The following is a 19,632-nucleotide window of genomic DNA, read 5'->3' on the forward strand; positions in this document are numbered from 1 at the left end:
CGTAGCTAGGGTTTTGGTTCAGGGGGGCGAAGCTTCTGAGTGGGCCCCTAACCAGGTAACCTTGATTATAAGTCGGTGACGCCCCCTATAAGTCGAGGAGAACCTCAGCAGATGACAGCGATGTTACTGAAGATAATCTCTATATAGAGATCAATATTGATATTACCGCCATATGGTCAGTGGTAGATACCAGTCCTACAGAACATATAAGTGATCACAGCACAGTTACAGATAATAACTTGCCGCTGACGTTCCTTCTGATGGAGTCGTCACTTTTCATGTCTTTTCCATCTGGCTCAGACCAACATGACAACGTCTTCCAGCCACGACTTGTCTGCAAAGAAAAGACACTTCTCACATTCCAGCCATCACCATCTATTCCCAACCTGCACAACAAACTCCTCATCCTGCTGATTCCCCAATACTGAGACGCTGCTGCCATATGTGTCGCTATTACTGCACCTGCTGTGTGGTTCTCTGTGCCCTCTAAATTCTAAAGCACCACTCTATAATATAGTAATGCCGGGCGCAAGTGCCCTAGAAAACAGTGCCCCCTAGAAAGTAATATTGCCCTCTGTGTGCCCCTGTGACAGTCACGGTAACCTGAGTTACCCTATAACAATAAGTGCCCACCCACACAGTATACTGACCCTTTACAAGCCTCCAAACTGTTTGATGGCTCCAACACTGTAAGATGGCCCCCTCACTGTAATCTCCACACTGTATGATGCCCCCCTAGATAGCCTCCATATAGTATAATGCACCAGATAATCCTCAATATAGTATAATCCATTCCCCATAGGACTCCATATAATATAATGCACTCCCCATAGGCCTGCTTTATATTATTAACCAATATAGAGAAAAATGCACATAAAGGATCCAATTTAAAAAAATAAAACAGTCATTTTATAAAAGATAAATCCATATTAATTATAATACCAGCCCCCCACCACAACCATTAGTTGTATACATAGCCTTATCCACACATGGTCAAACACTCTATGGAGATACACTGGTAAATAATGCCCAGTGACCAGTATTATTAGAGTCGGAAGATAGACTGTAAAACATAATTACCTCAGACCTGCAGAGCCACACACACCTATGCACGTTTCGGCTCATGTGCCTGTTAGGGGTTGAGTTCCCGCCTCTGCACAGGGTGAGTCTCGAACCATGTCCGCTGCGGTCTTCCATTCTTCTCCAGCCGCAGTGGAGCCTGCTCAGTGGAGATGTTGGTCTCAGCGTCTGGCTCAGCCTGATACTGTGCGGATGGTTACTGCTGCCTTTCCAGGCTCAGCCATTGTAGCCAGTACTGGTCAGCGGCGAGCAGACGTCTCTGGGACTAAGTCCTGCTTTTCCCCTTCTTAGCATGCCCAAGGTAAGACCTCTCTTTGGAGGTCAGGGGTCAATGCTCAGGTACTGCAGCAGCTCCCATTGGTCCCCTAGGAAGGTCCTGAAGTTGCTCAGGTACTGTGGCAGCTCCCATTGGTCCTCTAGGAAGGTCCTGAAGTTGTTGCAGCTATAAAAGGTTTGCATGGCCGCACGGCCATGCCCTAGGATCAGCTTATGTCATGAGCTTTTGCTATTCAGTGGCCTTGTCTGCTTGTGGTCAGGGTCCGGCTAAAATAAGCCACTAGAATACCGGCATCTCCGCTGAAGAGTTTTGTATGGTGAATTTAGAGCTGGTGTAAAGCCATTAGAATTCTGGCTCCACCAGAGAGGAGGTGTTTGTGTGCTTGCTACTCCCTGACCACTGATTGCTTTTGCTCTGTTAGACAGCTGTGTTCCCCTGTGACGCTAACAGGGCACAGTGTTTTCCCTTCTGTGCGACTCTGAGAAGTAACAGACTTCGCTTCTACCGCCATATTGTGCTGCCATTTGCTAGCAGCAAGTTCATCTCCTGCACGGTGGACCCCGGGCTGCGAACGCACCAATAATTATATCTAAATATACTCAGTGCATTCCGTAGCCCTAACAGTGCCTTCTTCCGGGGGAGAGACTCTATATTATATAATGCACCCCCATAGGCAGACTCTATATTGTATAACGCACCCCCATAGGCAGACTCTATAGCACATATAGCACCAATAGGCAGACTCTATATATAAGACAGCATCCCTCTAGGCAGATACTGCAGTATAAGGCAGCCCCCATAGGCAGACCCTGTAGTATAAAGCACACCCCATAGGCAGACACTGTAGTATAAGGCAGCACCTCTATAGGCAGACCCTGTAGTATAAGGCAGCACCCCTATAGGCAGACTCTGTAGCATAGGACAGCACTCCATAGGGAGACCCTGTAGTATAAGGCAGCCCCCCTATAGGTAGAACCTGTAGTATAAGGCAGCACCCCTAACCCCTATAGGCAGACTCTGCAGCATAAGGCAGTCCCCATAAAAAATAAATAAATTAATACTCACCTCTCTTCTTCCTGGTTCCTCCGCTGCTCTGAGCGCCCACTCATCTCCTGACAACAGGTGCCGGGTAGTGACGTCATCGCGCACGCTGTCAGTGTCAGCATCGGTGACGTCAGATGCTGACAGGGGGATGATGGGAGAGGGAGCATAGCGCTCCTTCTCCCATCAATGTGGTCAGCTGTATCAGCTAGATGCCAGTACAGCTGACCTTGCAATGACAGGCGGGGGGCCCACTGCTGGCACCAGAGCCCCCCTGCCTGCTCAGGGGCCCCATAGCGGCCGGCAGCAGAGCAGGGAGATCGATTCTCCCTGCCCTGCCGCAGAATATAACTGTATCAGTGTGCTGTACGCGCCAATACACTTACAGTACCGTAGCTCCAGGTGGCCCCGTCAGAGCGCAGGGCCCTGGGTGACCGCCCCTCTGCCCACCCCGGTAGCTACGCTACTGCCTTATACAGATTAGCAAGTACCGCTGTTACCGATGCAGAGGAAGGTGGAGGAGCATCAATTTTTTTAACTAGTGAATTAATAGCTGTTAATAACTCATTAGTCACTGTTTCCCCTGTCCCCAGGCCCCAGCATACATCAAATCACCAGTCATAGTAGGTAGAGCTGCGATTAGTTGTGGAGACGGAACCATGTTCTCTGAATGGTTTGTAGTTGATTGTCCCACTTGTGTAGGGGTCTGACTTGTTGATTGGTGATGTCGTGACTGTTGGTTGTGATGGTGTCCATGGCTAGTACGACATGAACTGCATGAGGTGCAAGAAACCTTGTCTGCTGAGTTTATTATTGACCTCCATCTTGAGAATAGTGATCTCCTGGAAGACCAGGATGCCCTGGAAGCATGGAGGGATCGGTATTGGTCATATAGATCAGACCTATAATGACGAAGGAACCAATCCGAAGGAGCCTCTAGAGCAGGGGTGTCAAACTGCATTCCTCGAGGGCCTCAGACCATGCGTGTTTTCAACATTTCCTTTGCTTTACACAAGGTGCTGGAATCATTCTGTGCAGGTGATTAAATTATCACCTGTGCAATACAAGGAAATCCTGAAAACATGACCTGTTTGCGGCCCTCGAGGAATGCAGTTTGACACCCCTGCTCTAGAGTATCGTTCATGACTGCTACCGCGGTACGAGCAGTGTGACCGGGGTTGAGCCATAGTGGGTGACTGAGTTACAGTGGGGGGCATGTTGGATACGTGGGCAGCCATTCCGCCATCATCAGCAGGCAAGACTGACAGTTGCACAGGAGGTGTGCAAAGGGGTGCAAGTTCCTCAGGGAGGGTTGATTAATCACATTGTGCTGATTAACATCAGTAGCAGCATCATTTGTTGTGCTGCTCGAATACTGTACAACAACCATGTGAGTGACTCTTCTGCCAAATCTCCAATATTCCGTTCCCTGTCTCTAGTGCCTCCAATATTTCGGCTGCTGGGTCCCTCATCAAGGGTTTTTCTAAAATCTTGGAAGACACCAAGTCCACGTTATTGAAATCCTTGGAATGGATGAAAAGATATGCCGAGAAGAGACATCTGGATCCACCTCTGTTTTGTCCTGGGGACAAGGTCTGGCTCTCTTCTAAGTATGTCCGACTCAAGGTACCATCCTATAAACTGGGTCCTCGCTTTATCGGACTATTCGAGGTTCTAAAACAGATTAATCAAGTAGCCTACATGCTCAGACGTTCGGCTTCTTTTCTGATTCACACTTGTTTTCATGTGTTTCTCCTCGAGACGGTCATCCTCAGCCCTTTTTTCAAAGATCTCGGTACTACTCCTGCTCTAGTCAACACTGAAGACATTTTTGCGGTAGAGAAGTTTCTGGCCACCAAAAGGGTAAGAGGAAAACCCTTTCTTTGTGGATTGGAAAGGGCTTGGTCCTAAGGAGAGGTCTTGGGAGCCAAGGGAGAACATCCATGCCCATTCCTCCTGGAGAGATTCCTTGTGGGCTTGAAAAAGAGGGGGCGTAAAGGGGGGCTATTCTAGTATTGGTGTCTCTGCCTTCTGCATTCATTCTTCGGGAGGGATGCCGACACACTCACCTCTGCGGTCCTGCACTTCCTCCCTCCTCTCTTACTCTCCCAGGCACTGTGATTAGGGCATACACACTCTCCCTCCTTCTTAAAAGGGCCATGCATGCACCATCCTAAACTGTCCCCAGCCTATTGCTATGAAACAAGTACTATTTAAGGCACCTCCACCTGCATAGAGGTGCCTGTGCAATGTTGTAGTTTTTTCTAACACGGTAACTAGTTTTCAGGTCACAGTACTCGTATCCCAGTATACCTGCCCTGTGCGTCTGCCCGCTTGCCTGCCTGACTATCAGCCATACCTACCTGCCTGTTCTTCGGCTGCGCCCGCCTGCCTGTCTGTTTTTCAGCTGTGCCCACCTACACCCAGCTGCTAAGATTCCTGTCGTACCCATCAGTGCCCGCCTGACTGTGTGTCCAACATGCCACTCACTATACCAGCCATACCAGCCAGTAATTGATAAATTGACCATTCCTGGCAATTCCTGTCTCCTGTCCCTTGGGGGTCAGCTGCCATCTACACATGGTCAGCCCCGGTGTAGCACCTGGTTCCGTCTCCCTCGTCCCTCCTCAGATTGCCGTATCGCCAGCCACCGAGCATCCAAGGTTGGACTTGGTTAAGCACCTAGTCTCAACACTCCAGGCTCTACTTGGATCACGGCACAGTGGTTCCACCACCTAGTCCGTTACAGTGTCATCATTACATCAGATGCACCTGTATCCATATAGCAGCCTATTATCAATGCCCCTCATATGACATCAGGTGGGTGGGTACTCAGTATTTTGCACCTGTGCTGCCCCGTCTTTATTATTGGGGACCTGCTGCATTCTGTTTAAGCACTTGTGTCTGCACATGGTATTGTAAGTATGGCTGCTTTTTCTCTCTTTCAGTAATGTTTTTATTGATTTTTTTCAATCTTTTTTCAGTGAATTAATAGAAAGGCGGAACTTAATATTTGGTACAGAAACTTTTGTTTGCAATTACAGAGGTCAGACATTTCCTGTAGTTCTTGACTATAGTTCTTGACTAAGTTTACACGTACTGAACTCCAGCAGGGATTTTGGCCCCCTCTTCCATACAGATCTTCTCCAGATCTTTCACGTTTGGGGACTGTTGCTGGGCAACATTGAATTTCAGCTTCCTCCAAAGAATTTCTATTGGGTCCAGGTCTGGAGGCTAGGCAATTCCAGGACCTTGAAATGCTTCTTACGGAGCCACTCATTAATTGCCCTGCCTGTGTGTTTTGGGTCATTGTCATGTTGGAAGATCCAGCTGCGACCCATCTTCAATTGTCTTACCGAGGGTAGGAGGTTGTTGGCCAAAATCTCGTGATACATGACCCCTTCCATCCTCCCTTCAATATGGTGCAGTCATTCTGTCCCCTTTGCAGAAAATCACCCCCAAAAGTATGATGTTTCCCCCACCATGCTTCACGGTTGGGATGGTGCTCTTGGGGTTGCACTCATCCTTCTTCCTCCAAACATGGCGAGTGGAGTTGATACCAAAAAGTTCTATTTTGGTCTCATATGACCACATGACCTTCTCCCATTCCTCTTCTGGATCAACCAGATGTTAGGACTGGCGGAACGCACCGAGTAAATAATAAGGTAAGTTCGCAGTCCGGGGTCCACCGTGCAGGAGAGAACCCGCTGCTGGCAAATGGTGGCACTATATGGAGGTGGAAACGAACTCTGTTACGTCACAGAGCCGTAGTACCACACCAAGAGCGCAAGCAAGAAGTCACAGAACCCAATTCCAAGACACGGGATTGGGTTCGTCTAGACCACTTGCGCTCGACACCGCAACTGGGTGTCAGAATAAACTTAAGTAATTAGTAGCACAAAAGTGCGAGCAGTGCCTCACTGGCAGACGCCACTAACCACCCAGGCTTGGGTTGGAAAGTACTTTAGTAATGCACGGCGCCGCACTCGCGGTCACAGCAATAGACGCTGTAACGTATTTTTAGTACTGAGATGTTGTAAGTTATGCTTAATGCTGATAGCTCAGCCGGGCGCTAGATAGCATACATCCACCTTTTGAAAACAGTCATACACAAGGGAGGGGATGTTTAAAGAACGACTTGCACTCATCAACACACATACGTTTTCAAATGTACACTAGCGCATGGCCGTGCAGCCATGCGAAACTTTTATAGCTGCAGCAAGTACAGGACCTTCCCAAAAGAACCAATGGGAGGCTGCTACAGAAGTTGAGCACCTTCAGGACCTTCCTAGAGGACCAATGGGGTTTGCTGCAGTATCTAAGCATGTGACCCTTGATCTCCAATGGGAGATCTTGCCCTGGGCATGCTCAGAAGGGAAAAAGCAGTACTTAGTCCCAAAAATGTCTGCTCGCCGCTGCCCAGTACTGGCTACAATGGTAGAGGCTGGAAAGGCAGCAGTAACCCTTTGCACCGAGTCAGACTGAGCAAGATGTAGGGACCGACGTCTCCGCTGAGCAGCCTCCACTGCAGCAGGAGAAGAATGGGAGACCGCAGCTGAGATGGACCGAGATTCCCCCTGTACAGAAGCGGGAACTCGACCCCTTACAGCAGATATTTTTTGGCAAAGTACAAATGGGCCTGGACATGTACTGGCATGAACAGGGGGACCTTGTTTGCCCTGCAGGATTTTAATCCATGACGGCATAGTGTGTTACTAACAGTAATGTTTGAGACTGTGGTCTCAGCTCTCTTCATGTCACTGACCAAGTCTTCCCATGTACTTCTTGGCTGATTGCTGACCTTTCTCAGAATCATTCTTACCCCATGAGACAAGATCTTGCATGGAGCCCCAGACCGAGGAAGATTGACAGTTATCTTATGTTTCTTCCATTTTCTAATAAATGTCCCAACAGTACAGTTCTCACCAAGCTGCTTGCCTATTGTCCTGTAGCTCATCCCAGCCTTGCACAGCTCCTCAATTTTGTCCCTAATTTCCTTAGACAGCAATTTGGTCTTAGGTACCTTCACACTGAACGATATCGCTAGCGATCCGTGATGTTGCAGCGTCCTGGCTAGCGATAGCGTTCAGTTTGACACGCAGCAGCGATCACGATCCTGCTGTGATGTCGTTGGTCGCTGCAGAAAGTCCAGCACTTTATTTCGTCGCTGGACTCCCTGCAGACATCGCTGAATCGGCGTGTGTGACGCCGATTCAGCGATGTCTTCACTGCTAACCAGGGTAAACATCGGGTTACTAAGCGCAGGGCCGCGCTTAGTAACCCGATGTTTACCCTGGTTACCATCGTAAAAGTAAAAAAAACAAACACTACATACTTACCTTCTGCTGTCTGTCCCCGGCGCTGTGCTTCTCTGCACTGGCTGTGAGCGCCGGCCAGCCGGAAAGCAGAGCGGTGACGTCACCTCTCTGCATTCTGGCCGCTGTGCTCACAGTCAGTGCAGGAAAGCACAGCGCCGGGGACAGACAGCGGAAGGTAAGTATGTAGTGTTTGTTTTTTTTACTTTTACGATGGTAACCAGGGTAAACATCGGGTTACTGAGCGCGGTCCTGCGCTTAGTAACCCGATGTTTACCCTGGTTACCGGCATCGTTGGTCGCTGGAGAGCTGTCTGTGTGACAGCTCTCCAGCGACCAAACAGCGACGCTGCAGCGATCGACATCGTTGTCGGTATCGCTGCAGCGTTGCTGAGTGTGAAGGTACCTTTAGCCATGATTTAAAGGTTGGAGTGTGAATGATTAAGTGTGTCTTTCTGCAGATAACGAGTTCATACAGCTGCAATTAGTACACGAAATGAATGCAGAGAAGGAAGGCTTCTTAAAGAAAATTAGCAGGTCTGTAAGAGCCATAATTGTTGCTAGTTGGTAAGTGATCAAATGCTTATTTCATGCAATAAAATGTAATTTAATTATTTAAAAATCATACAATGTGATTTTCTGGTGCATATTTTTAGATTCTGTCTCTCACAGTTGAAGTGTACCTATGATACAAAATTACAGACTTCTCCAGTCTTTGTAGGTGGGAAAATTTGCAAAATCGGTGGTGTATAAAATACTTATTTTCCCTATTGTATATACCATGTATATGGCTCAGGAGCTGAACAAGTTCCATCTGCAGTGTATTTCACTTGGATGTTGCAGCTGAGCATCTGCTGAAATGATATGGATCAGAGATAACTGAAATCCTGGGTGTTTGACTTCTCATAACCTGCAGTCAATAATAACAGTCGAATATAAGCAGTTAGATAGTAAGAGAAGACTACCTTTGTCTCTCCATCAAACTTTCCCCCTCATCTGTGATGCAACCATGGGCTGCTGATGTGTTGTCAAGGCAGCTGGATCTGCTATCTGTTATAGGCTCTTCTGCTGTAGTGTATGCTTTAAGCCATAATTCAGAATGAGCAACATGGACTAAAAACAATGGTGCATCTGAATGGTACTTGACAGTCAGCACCTAGATCACTAAGGACCACAGCAGCAGGATATGCTTGAGGGCAGAAAGACAAGTGGAGCGGGAAACATCAGATGAAGTAGAGACCATTGTGTGAATTCAAATAGACAATCTTGGACTTAAAGCAGGGGATATACAATCTTGGACTTACGGCAGGCAAATGGTTTATAGAAATATATCCAATTATTAACAAGCAGCAGATAGATTCTTAATGGCAGAGACATATGCAAACAGGAAGTTACAACTGACAGATGGATAAAAGCAGTCATTGGTTTGCATTAATGAAGTTTCAGCAGTCAAATGATTAAACGGACGACAGCAGTGATAAATGGGAAAAAAGTTATTTGCTTATTTGCTGGGAACAACACCACAATTACCCAAGATGAACCTGGTCATGTGTACCTGTAGCAGCAGAGTTGGGAGTTCAATAGCTTTAGGATTCAGAAGATTGAGTTAATAAATAGCTACAGACATGATTAGAAAGATGAGGGAGCTGAGGGAGGTAGATGAAGAAGCAAACTCCTATAATAAATGTGGTAGCTATGTTTCCTAATCTAACAGCCTACCTTAAAATACCTTTGGTGATGATGTTAAATACGTTTTCCAGGTTACCATAGTACACCAGTGCAGACTAACACAAAGAGAGCAGGTCATAAGGGAAGGAAACAAGGTCTTGTGCCTGAACTGGAGAAGGTGAGTAAGACCATCTTTGTACACCTATTAATCCATTTACACCAAATTACAAAATGGTTACTTACTTATCCCACAAGGTGAATGCCATGTAAAAAATGTCAAGTGGTACCAATGAAAGTATCAACTAATCAAGCAAACAGTAAGTCTTGAACACTGATTCTAGTGTATAGTGCTAAAACCACGTAAAAAGTACGGTAGCCAATCAGTGAGCTCAGGAGGTCTGATGTTATGACCTGGTGGTCAGGACAATAATGGACCTGGTGGTTAAGAGCACACGGAATGACCTGATAGTTACTGATAATAAGGACGAGCTCTGGGACGTGGGAACTCTGCTGACCGCAATCCCTAATCCTATCAAACACACTAGAAATAGCCGTGGATTGCGCCTAACGCTCCCTATGCAACTCGGCACAGCCTAAGGAACTAGCTAGCCCTGAAGATAGAAAAATAAAGCCTACCTTGCCTCAGAGAAATTTCCCAAAGGATAAGGCAGCCCCCCACATATAATGACTGTGAGTAAAGAAGAAAATACAAACACAGAGATGAAATAGATTTAGCAAAGTGAGGCCCGACTAACTGAACAGACCGAGGATAGGAAAGGTTACTTTGCGGTCAGCACAGAAACCTACAAAAAGACCACGCAGAGGGCGCAAAAAGACCCTCCGCACTGACTCACGGTGCAGAGGCGCTCCCTCTGCGTCCCAGAGCTTCCAGCAAGCAAGACAACAATAAAATAGCAAGCTGGACAGAAAAATAGTAAACCAAAGAAATACAAGCTGGAACTTAGCTTCTGCTGGGAAGACAGGTCACAAGAACGATCCAGGAGTGAACTAGACCAATACTGGAAAATTGACAGGTGGCCTGGAGCAAAGATCTAAGTGGAGTTAAATAGAGCAGCCAGCTAACGAATTAACCTCGTCACCTGAGGAAGGAAACTCAGAAACACCCACCAGAGGAAGTCCATGGACAGAACCAGCCGAAGTACCATTCATGACCACAGGAGGGAGCCTGACAACCGAATTCACAACAGTACCCCCCCTTGAGGAGGGGTCACCGAACCCTCACCAGAGCCCCCAGGCTGACCAGGATGAGCCAAATGAAAGGCACGAACCAGATCGGCAGCATGAACATCAGAGGCAAAAACCCAGGAATTATCTTCCTGACCATAACCCTTCCACTTGACCAGGTACTGGAGTTTCCGTCTCGAAACACGAGAATCCAAAATCTTCTCCACCACATACTCCAACTCCCCCTCAACCAACACCGGGGCAGGAGGATCAACGGATGGAACCACAGGCGCCACGTATCTCCGCAATAACGACCTATGGAACACATTATGGATGGCAAAAGAAGCAGGAAGGGCCAAACGAAATGACACAGGATTGATAACCTCAGAAATCTTATACGGACCAATGAAACGAGGCTTAAGCTTAGGAGAGGAAACCTTCATAGGAACATAACGAGACGACAACCAAACCAAATCCCCAACACGAAGTCGGGGACCCACACAGCGCCGGCGGTTAGCGAAACGTTGAGCCTTCTCCTGGGACAATGTCAAATTGTCCACCACATGAGTCCACATCTGTTGCAACCTATCCACCACAGTATCTACACCAGGACAGTCCGAAGACTCAACCTGCCCTGAAGAGAAACGAGGATGGAAACCAGAATTGCAGAAAAACGGTGAAACCAAAGTAGCCGAGCTGGCCCGATTATTAAGGGCGAACTCAGCCAACGGCAAAAAGGACACCCAATCATCCTGATCAGCAGAAACAAAGCATCTCAGATATGTTTCCAAAGTTTGATTAGTTCGTTCGGTTTGGCCATTTGTCTGAGGATGGAAAGCCGAGGAAAAAGACAAATCAATGCCCATCCTAGCACAAAAGGATCGCCAAAACCTCGAAACAAACTGGGAACCTCTGTCAGAAACGATGTTCTCCAGGATACCATGTAAACGAACCACATGCTGGAAAAATAATGGCACCAAATCAGAGGAGGAAGGCAATTTAGACAAAGGTACCAAATGGACCATCTTAGAAAAGCGATCACAAACCACCCAAATGACCGACATCTTTTGAGAGATGGGGAGATCCGAAATAAAATCCATAGAAATATGCGTCCAGGGCCTCTTCGGGACCGGCAAGGGCAAAAGCAACCCACTGGCACGAGAACAGCAGGGCTTAGCCCGAGCACAAGTCCCACAGGACTGCACAAAAGAACGCACATCCTGTGACAAAGACGGCCACCAGAAGGATCTAGCCACCAAATCTCTGGTACCAAAGATTCCAGGATGCCCAGCCAACACTGAACAATGAATCTCAGAGATAACTCTACTAGTCCATCTATCAGGGACAAACAGTTTCTCCGCTGGGCAACGGTCAGGTCTATCAGCCTGAAATTTTTGCAGCACCCGCCGCAAATCAGGGGAGATGGCAGACAAAATTACCCCCTCTTTGAGAATACCCGCCGGCTCAGGAACACCCGGAGAGTCAGGCACAAAACTCCTTGACAGGGCATCAGTCTTCACATTCTTAGAGCCCGAAAGGTACGAAACCACAAAATCAAAACGGGAGAAAAATAACGACCATCGAGCCTGTCTCGGATTCAACCGTTTGGCAGACTCAAGATAAGTCAAATTCTTGTGATCTGTCAAGACCACCACGTGATGCTTGGCTCCTTCCAGCCAATGACGCCACTCCTCGAATGCCCACTTCATGGCCAACAACTCACGATTACCAACATCATAGTTACGCTCAGCAGGCGAAAACTTTCTAGAAAAGAAAGCACATGGCTTCATCACCGAGCCATCAGAACTTCTTTGCGACAAATCAGCCCCTGCTCCAATCTCAGAAGCATCAACCTCAACCTGAAACGGGAGCGAAACATCTGGCTGGCACAACACAGGGGCAGAAGAAAAACGACGCTTCAACTCCTGAAAAGCCTCTACAGCTGCAGAAGACCAATTGACCACATCAGCACCCTTCTTGGTCAAATCAGTCAACGGTTTAGCAACAGTAGAAAAATTAGCGATGAAGCGCCGATAAAAATTAGCAAAGCCCAGGAACTTTTGCAGGCTCTTCACAGATGTCGGCTGAGTCCAATCGTAAATGGCCTGGACTTTAACAGGGTCCATCTCGATAGTAGAAGGGGAAAAAATGAACCCCAAAAATGAAACCTTCTGAACTCCAAAGAGACACTTTGACCCCTTCACAAACAAGGAATTCGCACGAAGGACCTGGAACACCATTCTGACCTGCTTCACATGAGACTCCCAATCATCCGAAAAGACCAAAATATCATCCAAATACACAATCAGGAATTTATCCAGGTACTCTCGGAAGATGTCATGCATAAAGGACTGAAACACAGATGGAGCATTAGAAAGCCCGAATGGCATAACCAGGTACTCAAAATGGCCCTCGGGCGTATTAAATGCTGTTTTCCATTCATCGCCTTGTTTAATACACACAAGATTATACGCCCCTCGAAGATCTATCTTGGTGAACCAACTAGCCCCTTTAATACGAGCAAACAAATCAGACAGCAACGGCAAAGGATACTGAAATTTGACTGTAATTTTATTAAGAAGGCGGTAATCAATACAAGGTCTCAAAGAACTATCCTTCTTGGCCACAAAAAAGAACCCTGCTCCTAACGGTGATGACGACGGGCGAATATGGCCTTTCTCCAAGGACTCCTTTATATAACTCCGCATAGCGGCGTGCTCTGGCACAGATAAATTGAACAATCGGCCCTTAGGAAATTTACTACCAGGAATCAAATTAATTGCACAATCACAATCCTTATGAGGAGGTAGGGCACTGGCTTTGGGCTCATCAAATACATCCCGATAATCCGACAAAAACTCTGGAACTTCAGAAGGAGTGGAAGACGAAATAGACAAAAGTGGAACATCACCATGTACCCCCTGGCAACCCCAGCTGGACACAGACATAGATTTCCAGTCCAATACTGGATTATGAACCTGTAGCCATGGCAACCCCAAAACGACCACATCATGCAGATTATGCAACACCAGAAAGCGGATATCCTCCTGATGTGCAGGAGCCATGCACATGGTCAATTGGGTCCAGTACTGAGGCTTATTCTTGGCCAAAGGCGTAGCATCAATTCCTCTCAATGGAATAGGATACTGCAAGGGCTCCAAGAAAAAACCACAGCGCCTAGCATACTCCAAGTCCATCAAATTCAGGGCAGCGCCTGAATCCACAAATGCCATAACAGAATAGGATGACAAAGAGCAAATCAGAGTAACAGACAATAGAAATTTAGACTGTACCGTACCAATGGTGGCAGACCTAGCGAACCGCTTAGTGCGCTTAGGACAATCGGAGATAGCATGAGTGGAATCACCACAGTAAAAACATAGCCCATTCCGACGTCTGTGTTCTTGCTGTTCAGCTCTGGTCAAAGTCCTATCACATTGCATAGGCTCAGGCCCATGCTCAGATAGTACCGCCAAATGGTGCACAGCTTTACGCTCACGCAAGCGTCGATCGATCTGAATAGCCAAGGACATAGACTCATTCAGACCAGCAGGCATGGGAAACCCCACCATGACATCCTTAAGGGCTTCAGAGAGACCCTTTCTGAAGATTGCTGCCAGGGCACATTCATTCCACTGAGTGAGCACAGACCACTTTCTAAACTCCTGACAATATATCTCCGCTTCATCCTGACCCTGACACAGAGCCAGCAAGATTTTCTCTGCTTGATCCACTGAATTAGGTTCGTCATAAAGCAATCCAAGCGCCAGAAAAAACGCATCAACATCACGCAATGCCGGATCTCCTGGCGCACGGGAAAATGCCCAGTCTTGAGGGTCACCACGTAACAAAGAAATAATGATCCTTACTTGTTGAACAGGGTCACCTGAGGAGCGAGGTTTCAAGGCAAGAAACAATTTACAATTATTTTTGAAATTCAAGAACTTAGATCTATCACCAAAAAACAAATCAGGAATTGGAATCCTAGGCTCTGACATCGGATTCTGAACCACAAAATCTTGAATGTTTTGTACCCTTGTAGTGAGATTATCCATCCAAGAGGACAGACCTTGAATGTCCATGTTTACACCAGTGTCCTGAACCACCCAGAGGTAAAGGGGAAAAGAGAAACAAAACAAACTGCAAAGAAAAAAAAATGGTCTCAGAACTTCTCTTATCCCTCTATTGAGATGCATTAGTACTTTGGGCCAGCTGTACTGTTATGGACCTGGTGGTTAGGAGCACCCGGCACGACCTGATAGTTAAACTCTCACAGGACAAGCTCTCGGACGTGGGAACTCTGCTGACCGCAATCCCTAATCCTATCAAGCACACTAGAAATAGCCGTGGATTGCGCCTAACGCTCCCTATGCAACTCGGCACAGCCTAAGGAACTAGCTAGCCCTGAAGATAGAAAAATAAAGCCTACCTTGCCTCAGAGAAATTCCCCAAAGGAAAAGGCAGCCCCCCACATATAATGACTGTGAGTAAAGAAGAAAATACAAACACAGAGATGAAATAGATTTAGCAAAGTGAGGCCCGACTAACTGAACAGACCGAGGATAGGAAAGGTTACTTTGCGGTCAGCACAAAAACCTACAAAAGACCACGCAGAGGGCGCAAAAAGACCCTCCGCACCGACTCACGGTGCGGAGGTGCTCCCTCTGCGTCCCAGAGCTTCCAGCAAGCAAGACAACAATAAAATATCAAGCTGGACAGAAAAATAGTAAACCAAAGAAATACAAGCTGGAACTTAGCTTCTGCTGGGAAGACAGGTCACAAGAACGATCCAGGAGTGAACTAGACCAATACTGGAACATTGACAGGTGGCCTGGAGCAAAGATCTAAGTGGAGTTAAATAGAGCAGCCAGCTAACGAATTAACCTCGTCACCTGAGGAAGGAAACTCAGAAACACCCACCAGAGGAAGTCCATGGACAGAACCAGCCAAAGTACCATTCATGACCACAGGAGGGAGCCCGACAACCGAATTCACAACACTCTGAGCAGCTTGTGCTGTAAATTGGGGCTCAGCCACAGAGCTCATTTACTGACTAAAGTGCTGTTGATATAATATCAGTGTTTCATACAATAACAGTGGCTGTGCTTTCACACTTGTGGTAGCATGAGATGGACTCTACAACCCACACAAGTGGCTCAGGTAGTGCAGCTCATCTATGATGGCACATCAATGCGAACTGTGGCAAGAAGGTTTGCTGTGTCTGTCAGGGTAGTGTCCAGAGGCTTGAGGCCAGGATTCCAGTGGATGTGGAGGGGGCTGTAGGAGGGCAACAACCCAGCAGCAGGACTGCTACCTCAGCCCTTGTGCAAGAAGGAACAGGAGGAGCACTGCCAAAGCCCTGCAAAATGACCTCCAGCAAGCCACAAATGTGCATGTGTCTGCACAAATGGTTAGAAACCGTCTCCATGAGGATGGTCTGGGTGCCTGACATCCACAGATGGGGGTTGAGCTCACAGCCCAACATTGTGCAGGATGCTTGGCATTTGCCACAGAACACCAGGATTGGCAAATTCGCCACTGGTGCCCTGTGCTCTTCACAGATGAAAGCAGGTTCACACTGAACACATGTGACAGATGTGACAGAGTCTGGAGATGCCGTGGAGAGCGATCTGCTGCCTGCAACATCCTTCAGCATTACCGGTTTGGCCGTGGGTCAGTAATGGTGTGTGGTGGTATTTCTTTGGAGGGCCGCACAGCCCTCCATGTGCTCACCAGAGATAGCCTGACTGCCATTAGGTACCGAGATGTTATACTCAGATCCTTTGTGAGACCATATGCTGGTGCTGTTGGCCCTGGGTTCCTCCTAATGCAGGACAATGCTAGACCTCATGTGGCTCTAGTGTGTCAGCAGTTCCTGCATGATGAAGGCATTGAAGCTATGAACTGGCCCACCCGTTCCTCAGACCTGAATCCGATTGAACACATCTGGGACATCATGCCTCGCACCATCCACCAACGTCACTTTGCACCACAGACTGTCCTGGAGTTGGCGGATGCTTTTGTGGCACCCCTAGGGGTTTTTTGCCACAAAAACAGTTACTGACACTAAATACAAATACTAAAATAACAAGACTGCACTACCACCTCCGGCCAGAAGGGGGAGCTCCAGAGACTCCCCTTGATCCATTCTGGTCTGAGAGAAGAACTGGCAGTTGGGCTAAGGAGCTGAAAGTGAGAGGTCATACAGCTGAATTTCTAACAGCCCTTTGACGGTTTCCAGGCCCAAATCACCGGCCTGAGGAGAAAAGGGACAGAGAAAAAGGACATTGTGAGAACCGGGTAGCATTAATCACTACCCAGAACAGGCGCAAAGACGGATACCGGATCCGTGGCTGTACTCATTATATATAATACAGCAACCGGAAAAACGTGAAGTGATATCAGCTTCACTAGGGCCGGACGCAGCAACAGACACAGAGTTCAGCGATACTCCTGGAGGGGGTAAGCCGATAAAAGGACTCGGGTTGCCCGTCGAACCAGGACCCAGAGGGGACAGATTGGGCCGGCAGCCAGTTCACATACAGCAGCAGGGCCACACAGAAACTGCGTACAATAAGAGGCGAAGACCCCGGCAGGGTCAAAGTAACTCAGAGTTCCCATACAGACTCCGGTGACAGGACTGGTTGTAAATCCTTTTATGTTGAAGTAAACTGGTTAAACGTTTCAGTGCCTCAGACTTTCATTTGGACAATAGCTATCTATCCAGGATCAGGATCATCACCGCTGGGAGAACCTGCTGCTGATCAAGTAAGTGCCTGTTCCCTCATGATATCCCTTACATTGTGCATTGCCTGAGGCCACAGCACCGGGTCAAGCCACCCGTGACATCTCCCTCAAGAGACAGACCCCATTGGTCCGGTGCTGGGTACCCCGGTCTCCTGGGCGTCACAATTGGCGTCACGAACAGGATTCAGCCAGCCCGTATACCGGATATTGTGTGCCGTGATTAGAGCCCAAAACTGTGAAAACTGGGATGAAAAATCTTGAAAATTGACTTTATTAAAGAAAATTCCATTTCCCATTAAAAACTATTGAAAGTGACTTTTCCCCATTGGTTATAATGGAGTAAAGATGGCCGCCATCACCTCATAACCGTTAGGCACGAGACTGTTAATTGAGCTACGCCATTACCTGAGCCCCAGTCTGACTGAAAAACTTCAGAATCCGCCATTACAGAGCGCGCGGTGGGCGGGAGCAGCAGGGGGCGTGTTATTGTGGGCGGCACCAAGCTGAGCGCTCTGACGTCAGAGCAAGGGGAAAACCAATCCTGCTGCGCAGCGGAATGAATCTACACTATCCCGACAGAAGCGGAGGACCGGAAGGGTCCGGATTAACTAAGGGGGCACAGTATGTCGCAGCACGGAGACGCCGCAGCACCCGGCGACGCTAATGCAGCTGAAAGACAGAGTGTCGATAGAGAGTCCGGTAGTGCAGCGGTGCAAGGAGTGGCGCCCATCATGCCGGTGCTGATGCCATATACCCCGGGTGGCCCGTGGCTTCCAATGTATGAAGGTGAGCCTAATACCCTTGACGATTTCAGAGAAAAGATGCTGGCCCATTTTGACATGTTCCCCGTGGGTGAAGTTCAGCGTGTTAGTCTCCTGATGATGCAGTTAAGTGGCCATGCTAAGCGAGAAGTCACAGCATGGGCAGCTGATCTAAAAGGCACTGTTGAACGCATATTTGCTGGATTAAAAGCTACATTTGAAACCACTGCCGGCAACAAAGCTAAAGTACGATTCTTTAATTGCAAACAAAAAGCTAATGAGGGCGTGAGAGACTTTGCCTTAAACCTGCAGGAAGCCCTTAAATCACTTACACTGGCTGAACCCATTTTTAACACCGGAGCGGATAAACTGCTAAGAGATCAATTTATTGAGGGACTCTACACCCCTTCTCACTGGGGGCATGTGAGCATGCTTGTTTTTAAGAACCCTGAATTGACATTTGCCCAATTAAAGGAGAGCGCTATACGTCTCCAGCTGGCAGAGGCACCTCGGGATCAGGATCCTGCGCAACCCATGGCAGAGGCACCTCAACAACAGGGAGTGCCAGTGACATCAGCTATGTCCGGGGCCATTGCTAAGCCCCTGGGGCCCAGTACTAATGAGGCTCTTCAACAACAGCTTGACTCTTTAACTGATGTTGTTGCTTCAATGGCTAAAACCATGCAGGAGATGAGAGGACACAAAATGGAGTTGGCAAACTGGAGAGAGGATGTTCCATGGATGAGACCCCGGAGATACCCGACATGGAGAGGACGACCCCGCGACCGCTACAAACCGGATGGACAGCCCATTTGCCGCCGTTGCCAGCAGCCAGGCCACTTTGCACGAGATTGTGATTTAAACGGGAATCCCCTGGGAATGCGGGCCGCTTCGCAGGAATGAGCTTTCAAGGCCCAACACCCTGGCACGACAGGTACATCGGAGGACGACCCATTATCCCTATCGTGCTGGACGGAATGCCCCTCAACGCTTTGCTGGACACAGGTTCCCAGATTTCATCTATACCGTATATCCTTTATAAGAGGTACTGGGCTGATGCAGATATTGATAAAGGGCCCTCTGATGTTGAACTAGATATATGGGCCAGTAATGGTAAGTTGGTACCGAAACTAGGATTCAGGGAGATGACCATAAAGATTGGTAAAGTAGAATTGAAGAAACAGGGTATAATTGTTGTTGATGTTGACCGGCGGAACTGTGAACCAACTGTATTGATAGGAATGAATGTGTTAGAGAACTGCTTTGCCGAAGTTATTTCTGTCTTACAGCAAATTGCTGAAACTGCCCAATCCTACCAGCAGAGTTCTCCGGAGGGAAATAAAAGTATTGATGTTAAGGCAACAGGTAGAAGTTGCAGGTGGAGAAATCGGCAGTGTGAGGGTAAGTGATCCAACGTCTATTGTAATCCCACCAAAAACAGAAATGCTGGTATGGTGTAGAGCAGCCATTGGTACTAAGGGACGAGATTATCAAGCCTTAATAGAACCAGTGTACACCGACAGCAGGCCCACTATACTCACAGCACGAGGGGTAGTCGA

Source organism: Ranitomeya imitator, chromosome 5 (assembly GCF_032444005.1).
Source record: "Ranitomeya imitator isolate aRanImi1 chromosome 5, aRanImi1.pri, whole genome shotgun sequence".
In the NCBI taxonomy this organism is placed as follows: domain Eukaryota; kingdom Metazoa; phylum Chordata; class Amphibia; order Anura; family Dendrobatidae; genus Ranitomeya; species Ranitomeya imitator.